At 36.5% G+C, this 17,298-nt stretch overlaps 2 long non-coding RNA genes across 5 annotated transcripts; one reads left to right on the top strand and one right to left on the bottom strand.

The window, feature by feature from the left end:
- Positions 1-357: 357 nt before the first annotated feature.
- LOC128988511 (uncharacterized) lies at positions 358-6,752 on the bottom strand. 4 transcript variants are annotated; one of them, XR_008490389.1, is made up of 4 exons: positions 6,556-6,710; positions 5,418-5,644; positions 3,411-3,549; positions 358-994 (listed from the first exon to the last, which is right to left on the bottom strand). It is a non-coding gene; the product is annotated as an uncharacterized LOC128988511 (long non-coding RNA). The 4 variants fall into 4 exon arrangements; XR_008490392.1 differs by lacking the exons at positions 5,418-5,644; positions 6,556-6,710 and adding an exon at positions 6,718-6,752 and having other exon boundaries at positions 359-994; XR_008490390.1 differs by lacking the exon at positions 5,418-5,644 and having other exon boundaries at positions 359-994; positions 6,575-6,710.
- Positions 6,753-7,799: 1,047 nt separating this feature from the next.
- On the top strand, positions 7,800-14,191 carry LOC128988513 (uncharacterized). Its single transcript, XR_008490393.1, has 3 exons — positions 7,800-7,887; positions 10,981-11,138; positions 14,079-14,191. It is a non-coding gene; the product is annotated as an uncharacterized LOC128988513 (long non-coding RNA).
- Positions 14,192-17,298: the final 3,107 nt, after the last annotated feature.

Genomic DNA, 17,298 nt, shown 5'->3' with positions numbered 1-17,298 from the left:
ATTTACTAAGTATCAAAATATAAGAAGGTTTCAACTGACTTATACGATCCCCGCCCATAGAACAGGCACCCTGCTATAGTCCTCGCCACCCTAAGTTGAGGCAGCCCTAGGCCGCACGGCGTATATCTAGTGCGGCCTAGGGCTGCCTCAACTTAGGGTGGCGAGGACTATAGTTAAATATCAAGATGTCTCTTTTCACCTAAGACAAGGTCAGTTAGTGAAAGTAATCATTTTAACAAACTTAATAAACAGTATATTTTTTTAACAGGCAGAAGTACAAACAAATATTAAAAATTTAAGAAAACATTTTCTTAAAAACAATAAAATTATCTGAATTTAATAATCTAAATGAGAAAAAAATGTAAATAAAAGTAGGCCTATACTGATGTACAAAATATAGTATATTTCGTACCTAGGGCCGAAAATGAGGTTTTGCCGGCTCGAGATAGTTTTTAAGTTCGAGACGAAGTCGAGAACTTAAATCGATCGAGAGCTGCAAAACCATTTCGGTCCGTGGTACGAACGCTATTTTTCACCACACTATACCCTATTACCACTATTCAACACTATAATAATGCACACTGATTGTCAACACAACAACAACTTTAAGGTTATGTGAAGAAATAATTTGAAGAATCAGCAAAAATAAAAATAAATAGTTGTTAGGCAACGGGGACAATAACACAATTCTACTGCAATGCTATGGGTATTTAAAATGCATTCATGTTTTAAGTAAGTAAGCGGACAGCTGATTTTGCGGCCCCGGCCTGTAAAAACCTGCTCGGTCCCCAAAATTACGATGACAGCTGGCATGGCCAGCAAAACGTTACTTTCAGCCACCAATTAACGTATGTAATACAGCCAAAAACATCAAAGTGTGGTGAAAAATATTAAACTAATCAACATAATGAATCTAAACTGATTTGTCTCCACTTCTTCAGCCTCCTCTCCCCCAACCTCCATGCCTCCATCGCCATCCACCCTGTCATCAGGCCTGGAATATAACAGAACAAAAATTAATATTAAAAACTGTATTCTGAACAAGTCTAGTGTTTTTATGCATACTCCTATTATTATTCAATGTGATCAGTGGCGTACTGAGGGGGGGGGGGGTTTGCACCAGGCCCCACACCAACATAGGCCTCCAAATATCAGGGCCCTATTGCCCTAATGGCAGACACTGTGATTTCCGAGGGCTTCGGCCTGGGAAGGGGACTCACTTGGGGCCTCAAAAGAATGTTTTATTCTCTTAATAAATTTTCTCACAATCTGTTAGAAATAGGGGGTACAATAATCCAAGTTTAACTTTTTTCTCATGATAGCCAAAAGCTCTGCAAAGATTGCCTGATCGAAATTTACGATTACCAGCGATCGCGGGATGACGATAATCAGGCCTCGCAACCGCAAAAGATGTTCACGATTGCCCCGAGGATGCCCACGATTTTAACCACTGCCGACCGTGGGAGACAAAGATGATGACCCTTCAAACACGGAAGACGGTGCCTGTCGGAGGGTGGTGGGGATAGGGGCGCTTCAAGGCCTACGTGCGGACCTTTTTAGTTGCCATGGAGCTGTGGACAGCTGAGCACCATGAAATTGTAGTGAAAGTGTTTTTTAAAAGTGGCAATTCCGGTGTAGCTGTTCAGGGGTAGTCCCGTAGACGTTTCAACGTGGGTCCAAGGGGAAAAGTCTTAACTTGAAACAACATTTTGCTGTGGGTCTGCACGTAGATAAGCTGTAGCTCTGCACATGTCTGGCCACTCAGTAGAAGAATTTTATGATATGACCTGCACTTTTTATTCATACAAAACGGCAATCGTGCAACAGTTGAAGCCCAGTGGCTAAGCAAAGTGCATCTCATTTTCAGAACAAGTGATTGATTTGATTAAACGTGACAAAATTGCGTTATGAGCGACGAATCGCACTTTCAACCACAACACATAGTCTTCCTCCCTCACTCTCTTGAAGTTCTCTGGCGTCCGGGCTGACCTGTTGATTTTAGTTTCAATGCTGAACTAGTAGCTCTAAAGTTGCTACCCAAAATGATGTTGCGAGTTGGGATTTTTCTTCTTTGATTCACATTGAAACGTCTACTGAACAGCTACACAGGTATAGCAACTTTTAACACATTCGCTGCGGCCCATCAAACGGCAGGCGTAGCCCCAGTGCGGCGCAGCCCGCAGCGTCGAACAAACCCGATTGCCGGGTGATTGGCTTTCATATTTCGGTATGACGAATATCAAATAACATGTCGTGATGTCCTGTTTTATGACAAGAGTTGACGTAGTTTGCTAAACACCCACAGATAGCAGCACTGCTTGGAATATAGCCGGTCCCATTGTATTGCCAATAGGAGGGAGAAGGACGGGACACCAAGTTGGTTTTTAAGTTTGCCAAACGGGGATTTTATGGGGAAATTTTACTACCAACCTACAACACAACCAAAAGCAAGTCACCCACTACACGCTAACAAAGTATAGGTCTGCCTTCGAACGACGCTAGAGGAAAAACGAAGATATACGAAAGGCATTGCTGAGCGTATCTGATCTGTTACGGCAGCACCTGAACACAGCTTGGCCCATATCCGATCGGCTACGCCCGCAGTGAACGTGTTAAAAACACTTCCACTTCAAAAATACATGGTGCTCAGCTGTCCACAGCTCCATGGCTACTTACTAAAATTTGTTCGCACATTGGCTTTGTAACACCCCTATTCCCACCACCCTCAGCCACACACTGGATTGACAGGGCGGCAAAGAAAACCGTCAAATAATTTTGTTTGTCAAAAAAAATTAATTAATTAATTTTGCTTGCCCTGAATGACCTTTTTTATTTCTTAAGATAACAAATTGGCTTGTTGGGCAACGTTTTATGTCAAATGATGAGGTCATCACTGAAACAGAAGAGTATTTTGTAGGCTTTTCAAGTTTGTAGGGTAACTTACTATTTATTTGAACAGCATTTGAAGGAGGTTGGAGAAACTTTAAGATAAGTGTATAGAGCTAAATAAAAGGAGATTATAACAAAATAAATCAAATTTATCCCAAAACTGTTATTCTATGTTTTTCTAAGGACTTATTGAACCTCGCTCGTACTAAATACCTTATTGATCTATCAGAATTGTTCTACTTGTTTCAACTGCTTCTGTTGGCAACGCTTTTCCATTTCTCTTAAAATAATTTTTGTTTCAGTACTTACCAAATGTAAACACTATGTCATATTCAGAATTAATTATAATTATGTTGTCAAAAAATATAGCCTACATTTCCTAAAAAACAAAAGCAAATTTTGGGCACCTCTTCAGTTAAAATGCTCGTTATACTAGGAATTCAGGAGGGTTATGCGACATAGGTTTCAGGACACGGCCCTGGATTTATAAGTATTAAATTTAAGGAAATGGCAAAACTTACCATAAGTTAGTTCTCTTCAATCTTCGTCTTTACTTCGCCCCATCCTCCATCTCCTCTTCCTCTGGCAACTCTCCCCTGTATCCTCCAATGTCGGAGGATATTAATTACAACGCCCCCATTCTACTGGTAGGCTACAGCTCTGTACAGAAATATTGCAAAAAATAAAAAATAGTGTTATACAAATAATTTTAGTCTAACAAATAATACAAGAGTGTAGACTCCTTCTAGATTTGCGATATTCAAATAGGTAGGCCTACAGCTAGTAGAAGAAAATTTGTTAGCAATCTGGGTCAAGTTAATATAAATATTAAAATTTTTATCAATAATTTGGTTTGGACAAAATAAATTGCTTCAAACATTAATTCATTGTTATTTCCCAATTTGCAAAAATGCAAGCTATAGCCTAATTAAAACAACATGTTACGAGATGTACGGTAATCCAAATAAATTTTAAGTAGGGGCCTAGTTTTAAATTGTTATAAAAAACTATAAATTTGCATACAGATTATATATTATCCTCATGTTCCACCAAAAACTATTGTAACTAGTGGGCGAAGTGGCACTTTGCTACACATGAGAGAAATGTTTAAACGCACGAGCCGTAGGCGAGTGTGGAAAGTATCTCGAGTGCAGCAAAGGCAGTTTGCACTTGTGTTACAAACTATATTTTTCTTACAGTTATTATAAAACATATAAATAATTAGTCTTTCAAACCCTGTTCAACACGTTTCTAGGTTAGGTTAAAACCAAACATTGGTGAAATGGTAAGCTGTACCAGTTGATTGTAGTCGTAATATCTTGAATGGGTAGCCAACTTATTTTCAAGTGTACGTATGTATTATGTGTCTAATAAAACCCTGCTGTTTTGTGTTGTTTGGTTGGAATTCTGGAGTGTGGCAAAAAAAAGAGTGTGATAAAAGTAAGTAAATTGCAGCAATTAGCAACTTTTTGTGCTATAATAAGTGCAAGGAAGGCCACTTTGTCAGGTGACAGTTGGAAAAATAATTCACATGCGCTTCATTTTGAAAACTGTGAATGACTGACTTAAACAACCTTTTTATTATTACTGTTATCATGTTAAAATGTGTAATTTTACGCACAGGCCACCTAGTTATTAGTTTATAACTAATGTGATAACTGTATACACACATTGTTTTTGTCCTATGAAGCTACAGGCACTAGACCGGAATTTTAATTCACATTTCACACTTCAGCCTAGGTCTAGGGCTGTGGTATTCACACAAAAGAAAATAATAAAAATAAATAGGCTAATAAAATCCATTGGTCATCTGCCAGGATTTGAGCCCGGTACTGAAGTTCTGCTCGCTCCCCTAGGGTAAAGAATTTAAAAGGTTGTAGGCATTAGGCAGGCCTATAAAATATGTAGAGGAGGCTATGACTTAGAGCATTGGAACGCCGATAAATATGATCAGTCATTAATATTAATCGGGGCCAATCCTATGAGCGAAGACAGAATCATATTTAGTAAATAAAGTTGTCACTTCCAATTGCTTGTTGTTGAAAACAATCAGCTGTAGGCTAAAGTTACTTCACCCACCCACAGTTCATTCTACTTGTCAATGTCATCCACCCTACCTTGACTATTCAAACATTTTGAGCGGCGATTTATTCTGTTTCAGTAATATTCATCTGCGGTGAAAAATAGTAGTCTATTTGGATTCAGTACGGCACGTAAAATACTACGCAGAGGATACGGGTCCGGTAACCGGACGTGGATTAGGCATCCGGCAGTTACTGTCATAACCTAACCTAACCAACCAAACTTGCTGATAATGAAATAAATCGAATGAAGGTTGAATTCTGTCCATAAAATAAGTTTATAAACGCAAACAATTCAAACAAAAGATATTGTACAGTTAAGAATAAATCCACGCAAATATGGACATTAGGCCTAGGACATAAAAATGTTCTTTCCATTTATGATAACCCAACCTAACATAACCGCCGCAAAGCGCTGTATATCTGTAGCCTCCGGATAATACTTACCAAAGTACCGATTTGAACTTTGAATAACTTAGTTATCACGGCAGTAAGGTAATAGCCTCCAGGGTACACAACTCTGGTCTCTCTATATCTCTCATCTGCAGTGATGTCGATGGCAATGTTGTCCAGAAAGGTTAGTCCTCTTAACTTATTGGTTCAAGACAATAATGTATTTAAACTAGAGACCGATTTGGGCTCAGGTCAAATTACAGCCTTTGCTCCAGGATCATCTATAAAATTAACATTGAAGTCATCAGCAATGAATGATATAATCCAAGACTAGTCTTACACCAAATACAAACCTCTCTAGAATATTTTACAGCACTTAAGTTTACATCCTACACTCATTCCAGTGAATATATTTCTTTAATACTTTCTTTCTTATTACTTGGCGACCATACAAAGTAGGTATTTTAAGCCAAGTATGAATGGAGATAAGTGTAGGATGAGTGGCGCGATCTTGTAGTCTTGTTAGTAACTAAAAGACCGACATTCCTTAGACACAGCTGTTAATTAATAGCCCATACAGCTAAAGGCAACTAAGGGACCTACAGTTTATAGTGGAATCCGAACCACATTATTGCCTTGGTAAAGGCCTAACTTATACGAATTGGTCTAATTATCAGGATAGTAGGCCTACTGCAGAGAGTCGTAGTAAGTACTCACTCGTGCGGACGTTAATCCACACCAGGGAGTATCGAATCCACAGTGCATGCCTATAAATATCCACAATTCGTGACCTACTAACTTAGTAGCTGGATTACAGGACGACACCACACGTCCCAGTCATACTGATTATTTCATTCGATAAACTTAGGCCTAAGCCTATTTCAAGTTTGGTTAGTTAGGGTAAAACCTAACCTAACTAAAGGATTGCAATATTCAAAATACTAAATAGTCTATGTATTTAATATCTTTCATTTGAATAAATGTAGGACATAGCCTAAACTAGTGCAGCCAAATATTTTTACATAAACAAATTCTCAAAGTTGACACTGGGTCAGTGGGGATAAGAGACAATCCTAATAGCCTAGGGATTTGCCTATTCAAACATTTGCAATAATATTGCTCTATGATCCAGAATTAGCCTACGAACAAGCTGTATCTTAGGTTCTTGTTGGTATCTTACCTCACCTCTTACCTTCTTGTTGGTGAATTACCTAAGTTAGTGTCTGGTAATGTTTTTAAGTTTTTTATCCTATAAACATTATTTCACATTATTCCTTAAAAACTATTGTTTGTAACACTCGAGTCATCTATTTTCTTGTAAACAAGGAAAGAAATAAAAAAGATAAATATTTACAATATAAAAGTTTTAGTCCATAAATGGCCATCATGTAGATGATGTCCGTCGGAATTCGGAATCAACAATCAAATAAATATTGCGATTGCGACTCGTGTCGTGTCGTGAGTTGAGGAAATGAACGATGAATTAGAACAACTCCTTTTCAAGAGTAGCTCCGAAGAACGGGAGCTTGTCGATATACTGGGACTATTTCAGTGTCGACAAAGTGAAACTATTTCATTGTCGACAATATGGGATGTCGACAATTTGTGGTGTCGATCATTTGAGACGTCGGTTATTTGGGATGTCGGTTAAGTGGGAATATTCCAGTGTCGACAAACTGGGAATAATTCAGTTTCGATCAATTTCTACGGTTGTCGATATTATGGAACCCACCCAAAGCGTCGTAGGTTATTCACACAGAAACAGCCTGCCGCCTGCCTTTCACATGCAGCCAGCCGTGGGGTGTCATAGCTTATAATGTCATAGCTTATAATCGTGAATTTGTTCCATAGCTTATAATGTTGAAAATGTGGCATAGCTTATAATCAGTTATAAGCTATGCCACACTTTCACGAAAAATTATAAGCTATGCCACAATTTCTCTAAAACGTTATAAGGTATGAAACATTTACAGTTTCACAACTTATAATGGTCAAATAGTGGCACAGCTTATAATTCCAAATCTGTTCTATAGCTTATAATCCTGATTTTGAGTCATACCTTATAATTCTGATTTTGGGGCATAGCTTATAATTGAGGAGAATGTTGCATTGTGGGAATGGCATCAGCTGCTCGATTCAGTCAGGTCTACCATATATACGATATTTTATGGTAGGATACGATAATTATTGTAATTGACCGTACTGACAACTGCGATATGGTATTTTATAACCTAAACATTTATTTATTTAAATGTTTGTTATACACGATTTTTATACGAGAAATGGCAACAATTACATGCTATATGACAATGAAAATGCAAGAAATATTTATAGTGAGAAGTTAAAAGATATAAAAATGAAGTGAAGTGAAGGATAACGGCATTGAAAATTAATGAATTGAATCTTGTCTTGTCACTTGTCAATGGTCCGGCTGGTGTTGATAGAAGATAAAGGAGAGGAACAATAATTATTAATAAATTTTAAGCATCAAAAAATTCCAAAACTATTGTGGTGTTGAAATCCAGTAAGTTGTGTTTTAATCCAATCCTGTTCCTAGGCCTTGTTCTTGTTATTCAAAGTAACAAAATGCAGTAAGTAGGCTATTATTTGCTTGAGTGTTATTAGGTTAAGTTAGCCTAGTAGGTACAGTTGTCTAGCCTACGCTTAACCCTCCAAGTGTCCATAGTTTAGGCCTTAATGTCCACCTATTTTTGGCGCATTTGCAAGGTTTTATTAAAACAGATCTGAGAAGCTTAAAACAATGTTAATTCTAATGTTCTATATACCATTTTGTTTGGAAAATCATGGGCTTCAATATCATACATAAAACATAAGGAATATTTGTTTCAAAAAATTTATTTAGGTAAAAAAAAAAATATTTTGGAAAAATTGAAAAAAAAAATAAGTTTGCGCTCAATGAAATTGTATAAATTATAGGCCTATAAATATTTGAAAATAGCCACTTTGTTCTAAATTTTATGAGGATTACAAATATATAGTAATATAAGGAAGTAGATTTGCAAATAAATAAGTTATTGGCAAAAAACTGATTTCAGTACATAGCGTTTAGCTAAGAATGCATAGCCTAACCATAGCTAGGAATCTGGCTGATAATTTACATCAATATCACTACCTACTTCTTCAGGATCATCAACCAGCACTTCAAAACCACTTAAATCTTCTTATAATGCACCACGTATATCACTACTTTTGATTTTTAACACTAAAACAATGATAAACGTAATAAAACACATCAGTCATCGGTCCGAGGGTAACCTAGCTGTTTACAAATACACGCACGTCAGCTCAGTCAGCTGTCTGCTACAATATTTTCGGAACTAAAATGAATAGCGCTTAGAGACAGACCTCTGGAGAAAGCTTAGAATATTACGGAAAGAACGATACCTAACTCGATCCAGTTCAATCCGATTCAGTCAGTCATAGAGCCTTCGCCGTAAACGATGTCTGCGTGTCGAAAAATCGACAAGTAACACTACACAAAGTGTGCTGCTTGTCGAATTTTCGTCAAGTAACACTGGGAGGGTTAAGTTAGCTGTGACTTAAGTTACAGATTTCCTGTGACAAGCATAAGCAATTAACTTAATAAAAATATCAGTGAATGTATTCAACGGCTGCACTAAAGTTTACGTCCTACACTCATTCAAATGAATATATCGAATGAGTATCAAGTGTTCGAGTAGGCCTATAATCGATATAAGTAGGCCATCAAGTTTGGTTATTAATGAAATAGCCTAATTGAAATATCGAATAATCTAACTGATATTTTTCATTAGAATGAGTGTAGGACGTAAACTAAAGTGCAGCCTATTCAACTAAGTAATGACTTAGGCCTACATTCTTAAACAAGGTGTAGGTGTATTAACTTAAGATAGGAATTGTCTGTTGAAGCAGCGTGCTTAAAAATATAGGCTAACTAACTTAAGTTACTGTTAGGTTAGGCCTAACTTAGTAGCCTAAGTATATAAAAAATGGTTAGCATAGGCTATGTTCGAAATGGGTACACTTCCATATCTGTTGGCACAAACAACCGAATGAGTAATAATGATACCAAACGATATATCGAATAATCGATACCGTATATCGATCCATATTTTCATTCGATTGTTTGTGCCAACAGATAACTTATGGAAGTGCAACCTTAGAAATGGTAAGCGTGATAATACTGAGCCAAGAGATTTAACTTGGGTAGGCCTACAGTTTCTTAACTGGGTTACGCTAACTTAAGTTAATATTGTTTATTGAACTATCGAATTAAAAATATTGACTAATAATTGATATTTTAAAATATATCTGAGTTTATTATAAAATTAAACTATCATAACCTAACCTAACCAACCAAACTATTTGGATGGTGAAAAAATCGCATGTAGGTTTACTAATCGAATCGATAGTTTCAATAAAATTAGCGTAGCCCAGTTAAGAAACTGTACCCTTTAACTTATTCTACCATTAATACTGTTAATACTGTTCAATGAAATGGCGACCATACATATTAGGTAGGAAGCCAAGTATGAATGGAAATTTAGTAGGCTATAAAATAACTTACAATAGTCAACGTCACAAAACTTAAGTTAGGTTAATTTCACACAGTAAACAAGGCAGCAAACCATGCAGTTAACTTATGGCAAAAAAACATGTACCTAAGAAAAATGTTCTTGAAAAATTGAAATTGTGACATACCTGAGAACATATTAGCCCACCATACTTACAATTGATTGTAATTGGCAAAGGCAAATCCTTGTATTATGTTTGTTTCATAACCTAAAATCAAATGAAAATTTGGTTTGGAGGTGTAAGGCGGGATATATCTGAATGAGTTCGCGAACTAGCATGATCGGACCATGGGACCGGGTTTTAATGAGTTTTATGCAGAGAAGGGGCCTAGGCCAAAAAATGGGGCTTTCTAATTTTTTACCCTTAAAACACAAAATTTATCAATTATTCTCTAGACCTTTCTAAAGAAATTTAAAAAAAATAATATGTCATCTATGTATTGTGTTGTGTATAACTTAGCAGAGTCGTGGATTAGTTGTCCGCTTGACTGTGTGTGTGTGTGTAAGTGTTCGCATAAAAAACTCAAGCTAACCGTTGCACCTATAGTGTTAAAAAATTGCACAAATCTTAATTATGACACCAATGGAAAGACACCATAAAATTTAGACGATTCCGTTCAGTAGTAATTATAAAACCCAAAAAATACATTTTTAAATTTGTCGCATAAGAATAATATTCTTCTACTTTTTATTTGTTTATGTTTTGCGACCAACAAAAAGCTTAATTTATATTTTACTCTATATAAATATATTTTACTCTATATACATAGGCTATATTTATTTTTATAAATCAAACTTGATAGCTTTATTTTATACTAAGCTATTAATGTTTTAATAAAAAACACACTTTATTAGTTCCACCTGGGTAATGACACTTGGGTCTGAGAGAACCAGTGGCCTTCGAGTTTTTAAGTTTTTATTTACCAATCCAAATATATGTGAAAAGAAAATATGCCCTACCTTGAGTCATTGTTTCTATATTCTGTTTTTACTTTTAACAAGAAGAAGGCCTGAATAATGTACACTGCCTATTTTTGTTCCAGGTAAATTTTCTTGTAAAGCTTGGAGCATTACAAATGTTTGGTGTTAATGTATGAGAGTACTTCACATGTAAACAATATTGATGAATTGTCTGCTTATTTGGGGCCAAATAAGAAGGAGAGAAATTTTCTTGGAAAAGAATCGAAAGCAATAAAGATAAGTAAGTTTGGCTAAGCTATCAATATGACTAAGAAGCATTTTCAGTCCTTGTTTAACATTAACTTATGATGTGCTGTGGCGGTTAAGTTTTTATATTTGGAAAAAAAGACACTTTAATCAACTTACAGCACTGTTCAAGTTTCAGAGTTACCTATGGTGACAGAATAATACAAGGCATGTTATTTAAGTAAGTACTGTTTTTAAATTTCTCCGTTTCAGTGCTGCGATTGGCATTTTGGACATTTGTGCTGTGTATGTGCATGTATTGGCAATCCTGCGCTGGAAATTCGGCAAAAATCGGCTGTGTTTACATCGGGTTTAGAGCATTCAAAACGGTGCCGCCAATTGAGACTGCCGTCGCCTGTGTAGTTTGCGCTGTACCGGTAATAAGATTTTTAAGTGCTAAAGGTGTGAAAGCCATTTAAATTCATTGACAGATTAGTGAAGTGTATGGGGAGAAAATTATGAGTGGCGGAATGGTACCTACGCAGGTGGGTAAGGGCATTTAAAGATGGCCGCACCAACGTTCATGAGGAGCAACGCACAGGGTGGCCATCTGTCAAATTGTCATGGTGATTTCCAGGATGTGAATCCGTTATCTTCGGAACCGGAGACTTACGCTGTACAACTACACCAGTCTAAATATGTGGAAAGACCAAGTTATTTGTTTATAGTTTATTGCCCCCACACAACTGGTAACAATAAAGTAGTTTCACATCTTTTTGTGGTAAAAAAAATTTAATACCAGCACAGAATTAAATTAGTTATTTTTCCCCAACACCCATTAAACCTTAGATACATCGATTGCTCATACGTAGGAGCTTGAGCAAAAACAATCATACTATAGTCCAGGAGCTGAGGGGGGTTGAGCATGCATGAAAGTAGTACGCAATGTTATTGCTGATTATTGTAATATGGACTGTGGTGATCAAAATTACGTATGTCGCCTATTTCAAAAGTGGTCGATAAGGTGGGGGGGAGGGGGCAAACATGGCGGTTTGCGCTATGCGTTAAAACGCTGATAGTTCGAAAACGGTAAAAGATAGAACATCGGTTAAAACGTCGTTGTAATCCTAAAAATGTGGACAACAATAATGGTCATTGGGTCCGAGGTCGTATCTCTATAAATAAACAAGTTATTGTATAAAATATGTAAAAATGGACTTTTCGTGTAGATTTTTTACCGAAAGTAGAATTAATTTGTGAGTGTCGCAAAGAAGTAATATCAAATATCTTTGCTGATAGTTGTAATATGGACTGTGGTGATACAAAATACGCATGTCGCCTACTTTTCAGGTGGTCGAGAACTTGGGGGGAGGGGGGCAAAGATGGCGGAACGCGCTATACATCGAAATGACTGTAGCTCGAGAACGGTACGAGATAGGACATCCGTTAAAACGTAGTTTTAATCCAAAAAATATTACCAATAGAAAAGGTCATTGGGTAAAAAGTCGTATCTTTAATAATTATTTTTTTTCTTTTGTTTGGGTGAAGTGGTAGAACATTATGGCTATGGTAGATGTGTAATACTATAGTCATAGACAATAGAGTAAATATAGACTGTCAAAGAAAGGTTTTGCGATCTGCCGCTAGAGCGTTTTTGTTGTTCGATATCAGTTATCAGTATTCGACTCAGTGTCGTCGTCGACTACTCGCCAGCTGTTACCAGCACTACCACTCTTGCAAACGAAATGATTACTATTCGCTATTGTCGTCTTCTGCAATCGCGTCAAAATCATGAACATCTTCCGCGGCTGTGTAGACATCATCATTGAATGCCGTGGTCTCGAAACGTCATCGTCATAAACAATTGCGGCAAAATTGTGGACATCTTCAGCGGCCGTATATACAATCGTCTTGCGCGATCGCAGAAAAGGCGTGATCATTTTTCCTGTGGTCCGTGGTCACGGAAACGTCGTCTAGCACAGTCGCGGTTTAAGAACATCTCCCGCGGTCGTGTAGACACATCATCCATCGTCTTGTGCCGTCACGGAAACGTGATCGTTGTCTAGCGCGATCAAGGTAAAATCATGAAATTTACCGACTTTGATATCAAAATAAAGACTAAATCCCAACTTTTCAAGACCATTTTGAAATTCAATACTAATACCTGAATTTCCCGTTTTCCCTGACTACTAGACATCCTGGTTAAATTTGATTTTGACCTTGCAAATATAAAACAAAACCTTCCAATAGACCACTTCCTAAAATTATGGATTAATAAAGAAAAACTTTGATTCATTGTAATGAAACTACAAAAGTATAACAAATATATGTTAAAAAAATACAATAAAAGATGGCATTTAAATTAATTTATTGCTTAATATTAAATAAGTCAGTAAACTCCAATTCCGGGGGATTCCTCCAAAGTTGGCAACACTACTCCCAACTACCAAGTTGTTATGGAAACGGTCGGTGCCGGAATATACGCTAACCGCAGCACAGCTGGCCACTCTACTCCTGCCCAGTATGGTCAGACCAACTAGCATATGATTTTATGAAGCCGTACTTGGGCTACCGCTGTATGGTTTCATCATGACATGTATTTCAATCATTCACTGGGTTATAATTTGTATGTATTTGAATGGATACTTTTTATACTTAATTGATAAAAGACTATGAAAACCGTTTAGTGCTCTATGGTGTTCTATAGTGCTATGGTGGACACAAGATCGTAATCTGATTTGGTTCTACAGTACTTTACTTTACTTTAATTTTAATAGTAGCCTGTTGTTAGCAGGTTTGTGCTGTGCTGGGCAAGTGTGTGCAATATCCATGGAAAAATTATGTTGAATCCTCTCACCTTGTGCAAGGATCCTTTAAGTAAATCTCAATTTCTCTTGCAGCAAAGTCCAGGACAAATTAACCACCAAGCTAACAAGACACCCCTTTCTCTATTTAGTTCTGATAACAATTTTGAGTTATTGTTTATTTGTTTCAGGATATCATGACAGAAGAATGCAGAAGGGTTGCTCAGCTATTAACTTCGCCTTATAATCTTTATTTGTATTTCAATTGTGTTGTAAGAAGTATTTTTTAAACAGTAAAACTTTCTCCAATTTATAGACTACCTATTATGATTGATTGTTGTGTTTTATTAAGGTCCCTACCCTTATCTAAAAATATTTTATAAACCAAAATGTTTAATGCTATTCGCCTATTATTCTTGATAAAACATTAAAATACACTCCATTATTGAGCCTAATCATATTGATTTTCTACTTTAAAAAAAGTAAGTAACACAACCAAGACCAGTCCTTAAATAAAAGTACTTCATAATTATCCCAGTAATAATGGATTTCCAAATTCCTCCCTAGGAGTTAATCTGCATCCGGACAACCAAATTTTTAAGATTATTATATTTAAAGAATAGGCTTGCTAATACAAATATTATGTTCATTTATAACTTTTTTCTCATTATCTATACATAAAATTGATTAAAATATGTGAATGCGACTATTATTACTGGTGGGGAGGGGGCGCCACAACCATGTTTGCTCCGGGCGCTGCCAACCCTAGGGATAGCCCTGATATTTACCTTAGGCCCCATTTTTGCTCAAGTTTGGGTTGCAACTAAGGCTTGGTGTCAACACCTAATCCACTCTGATCAGTAGTGGTGCCGAGAGCCCGAGCCAGCATAGTGGCAGTGCAGTGGCAATACAATGAGTACCCCTTGGGCGCTCGTCAATGTCAACATCCCTACAGCATACTCCCGTTTAACCAATTTTCGTTACCAATTTTGTAACGAACTTTTTGCGCAATTCTGAAAAATAGTTCAAATTTCCTGACAACGATTTCTTCTTATGAACTTCAGAATCACAATGCTTTGTATTTATTTTTATTTTTAGATAACCTGTATACAAAAGGTTTACTCTCGGCCTCAAACGTGCGCCCTCTAGGACCTTGCGCCCATAGGCCCGGGCCTATTGGGAAATCCGGCCCTGTTGGTGTGTCGCCCAAAACAAGTAACAAGCAAAATTTAAATTTCTCTCTTTTGTACCGAATGTGATGCAATATAAACAGCAAATTAGAAACGCAAATCCAGTCAGCTGATTAGACATAGGTGACTTACCCAAGGGCCCTACGACGTGGTGGGGAAAGCTTCTAGCCAAGGGTCTGTCTCAGTGACCGGTGTGTCTCCAACCTTCCTATGCGTGGGGTGAGTTGTTAAGTGGAGTCGTGCAAATCAACTCGTAGTTTGCAGTGTTAGTTGGCAAAAATTTAATTTTCAACAAACCCTAAAGCCTATATCCCGCAGGGATATAATTGCCACGCGTTTGGAATTAAATTAAGTTAGGAAAAACTCGTTTCATCCTCACCAACTTATACATACCGCTCCCGAAATTTCACGTCTTGGTTCAACCAAAATTCAATTTGTCCGCATTTTGGAAAAAAACTCATCCGTATTCTCTCTGATTCCTTTTTTTTTCGTATTTTTAAAGTCTCGAAATTCACGACCATGACGTGTCCCTAGGGTACATTTTTCAACTTTCACACTGTTTTTAGACTAATTATTCGTGCCGAAATGTATAAAGCCATATTTTTATGTCATCAATGGTTATTAAACTTACAAAAAAGGAGCATATTATAATTTTATTGTCATTGCAAACTGACTACCATGACAAAATCAGCCTGTCCCTCGATTTGGCGTCACGACCATTTGGGAAAAATTTTGAACTTTGGAGCACGACAGTGGCAAGCCTGGCGTCGATGGAGTCAGTTGGTTTTAGAGAGTAGTTCGGGGTGAACGTCAGGATTGTAGTGCCGGTCGTTTCGAGTTGAAAGGAGGAATTACAAGGTTGATAAAGGAAAGATTGTGTTTTTTGTAATTTTGGTGTGTCCATGACCGTACGTAGTCATTCGATAAAGTAGACATGGTGTTAATTTTTGTTTATAAGACATTTCAATTGCTAGATTAACTTAGAAGTCCACTTTGTATCCTCGAACATGAGGTGCAGGGCTACCGCCAGAACATAGCCAACACGTAATTTCACGACCATCGCGGGTTTTTTCACGACCAATCCAGCCTTATGATAATATAATTGTAAATTGAACCGTTTAGTTCAATTGAAACACATTTTTTTATTATAACTAACAGTATAATTGAAGGATTGTTTAGAAAGATTTAGATTATTTTAGACAATTCACGACCGTACCGCTTGTCCCTGACCATCACGTTTATGATTTCTATCATAAAAATTTCAAAAATTAAAATATCGTCATATTTCAATGTTTTAGACACAAAAGGAGCACACCTCTATACAAACATAACGATTTTTCGGGTCTCAGGTAAGTTTTTTTGGAGTTATACAAACTTGTAAAGATTTTATTTATTTTTTATTTTTTTCTAGAAAGACCAAATATACCAAAAGCTCAGTGACCTTTTTATTTTATAATGGTTATAAAAGTGAATTAGTTTATAGCAAAACATAGTTATAAAAATAATATTAACTATTTTTAATATTAATTTAAACGTCTGTTATGGTCGTGACAGGATTTTGTGTTTTTCCACTAAAGATGCTCTTTAAAAAAAAAAAAAAACCAAAGATATTTCGTTACCATGAACATTTAATGAAAATTCAAATGTTAATGAAATAAAAAAATAACAAAAGTTTTGAAAAAAGGGGAAAAAAGTTTTCAAAGTGCTTTTCCTAAAAACGTACGTTTTTAAATTTTCACTCAATTGCCAATGGTGAAATTAATTGGAAAATTTAATTCACTTGGAAGGGCTGCAGGTTCGATTATGGCTTGCGATTGTAGTTAGTGGGAGTGTATTCCAATATAGACGTACCCGCCATAACACTCTTTAGCTATAAATAATAAATAATCTTTCATACCATTGCTTTGAGTTACGTACAGTTATACTGTGTAACAAATTGGACAACGAGATCTACACTTCAATTTTATAGTCTTTCAGGGTGGCTAGTGACCTGGAAATGTCAGGGAATATTAAATATCTGGAAAAGTCAGGGAAAATTGTAAAATTTTTAAAATAATTGTTAGTAAAGGTCGATCTGGTGAGAGTACGTATGCCGTGTCGGGGAAAACTGAAAAATATGTTTTGTACAAATACATTTTGTATTTTTGTACAAATTAAATTTTGTTATAAACTGTGTATCATCTTATCAAACTCTGTTTAATTTTATTAAAGCAAGCTGCAA

Source organism: Macrosteles quadrilineatus, unplaced genomic scaffold (assembly GCF_028750875.1).
Source record: "Macrosteles quadrilineatus isolate MER2022 unplaced genomic scaffold, UCM_ALF_1.0 Scaffold_3__2_contigs__length_128488019, whole genome shotgun sequence".
In the NCBI taxonomy this organism is placed as follows: domain Eukaryota; kingdom Metazoa; phylum Arthropoda; class Insecta; order Hemiptera; family Cicadellidae; genus Macrosteles; species Macrosteles quadrilineatus.
Note: the sequence above shows the minus strand (reverse complement) of the source record. Positions and strands in the feature narration are given on the sequence as shown.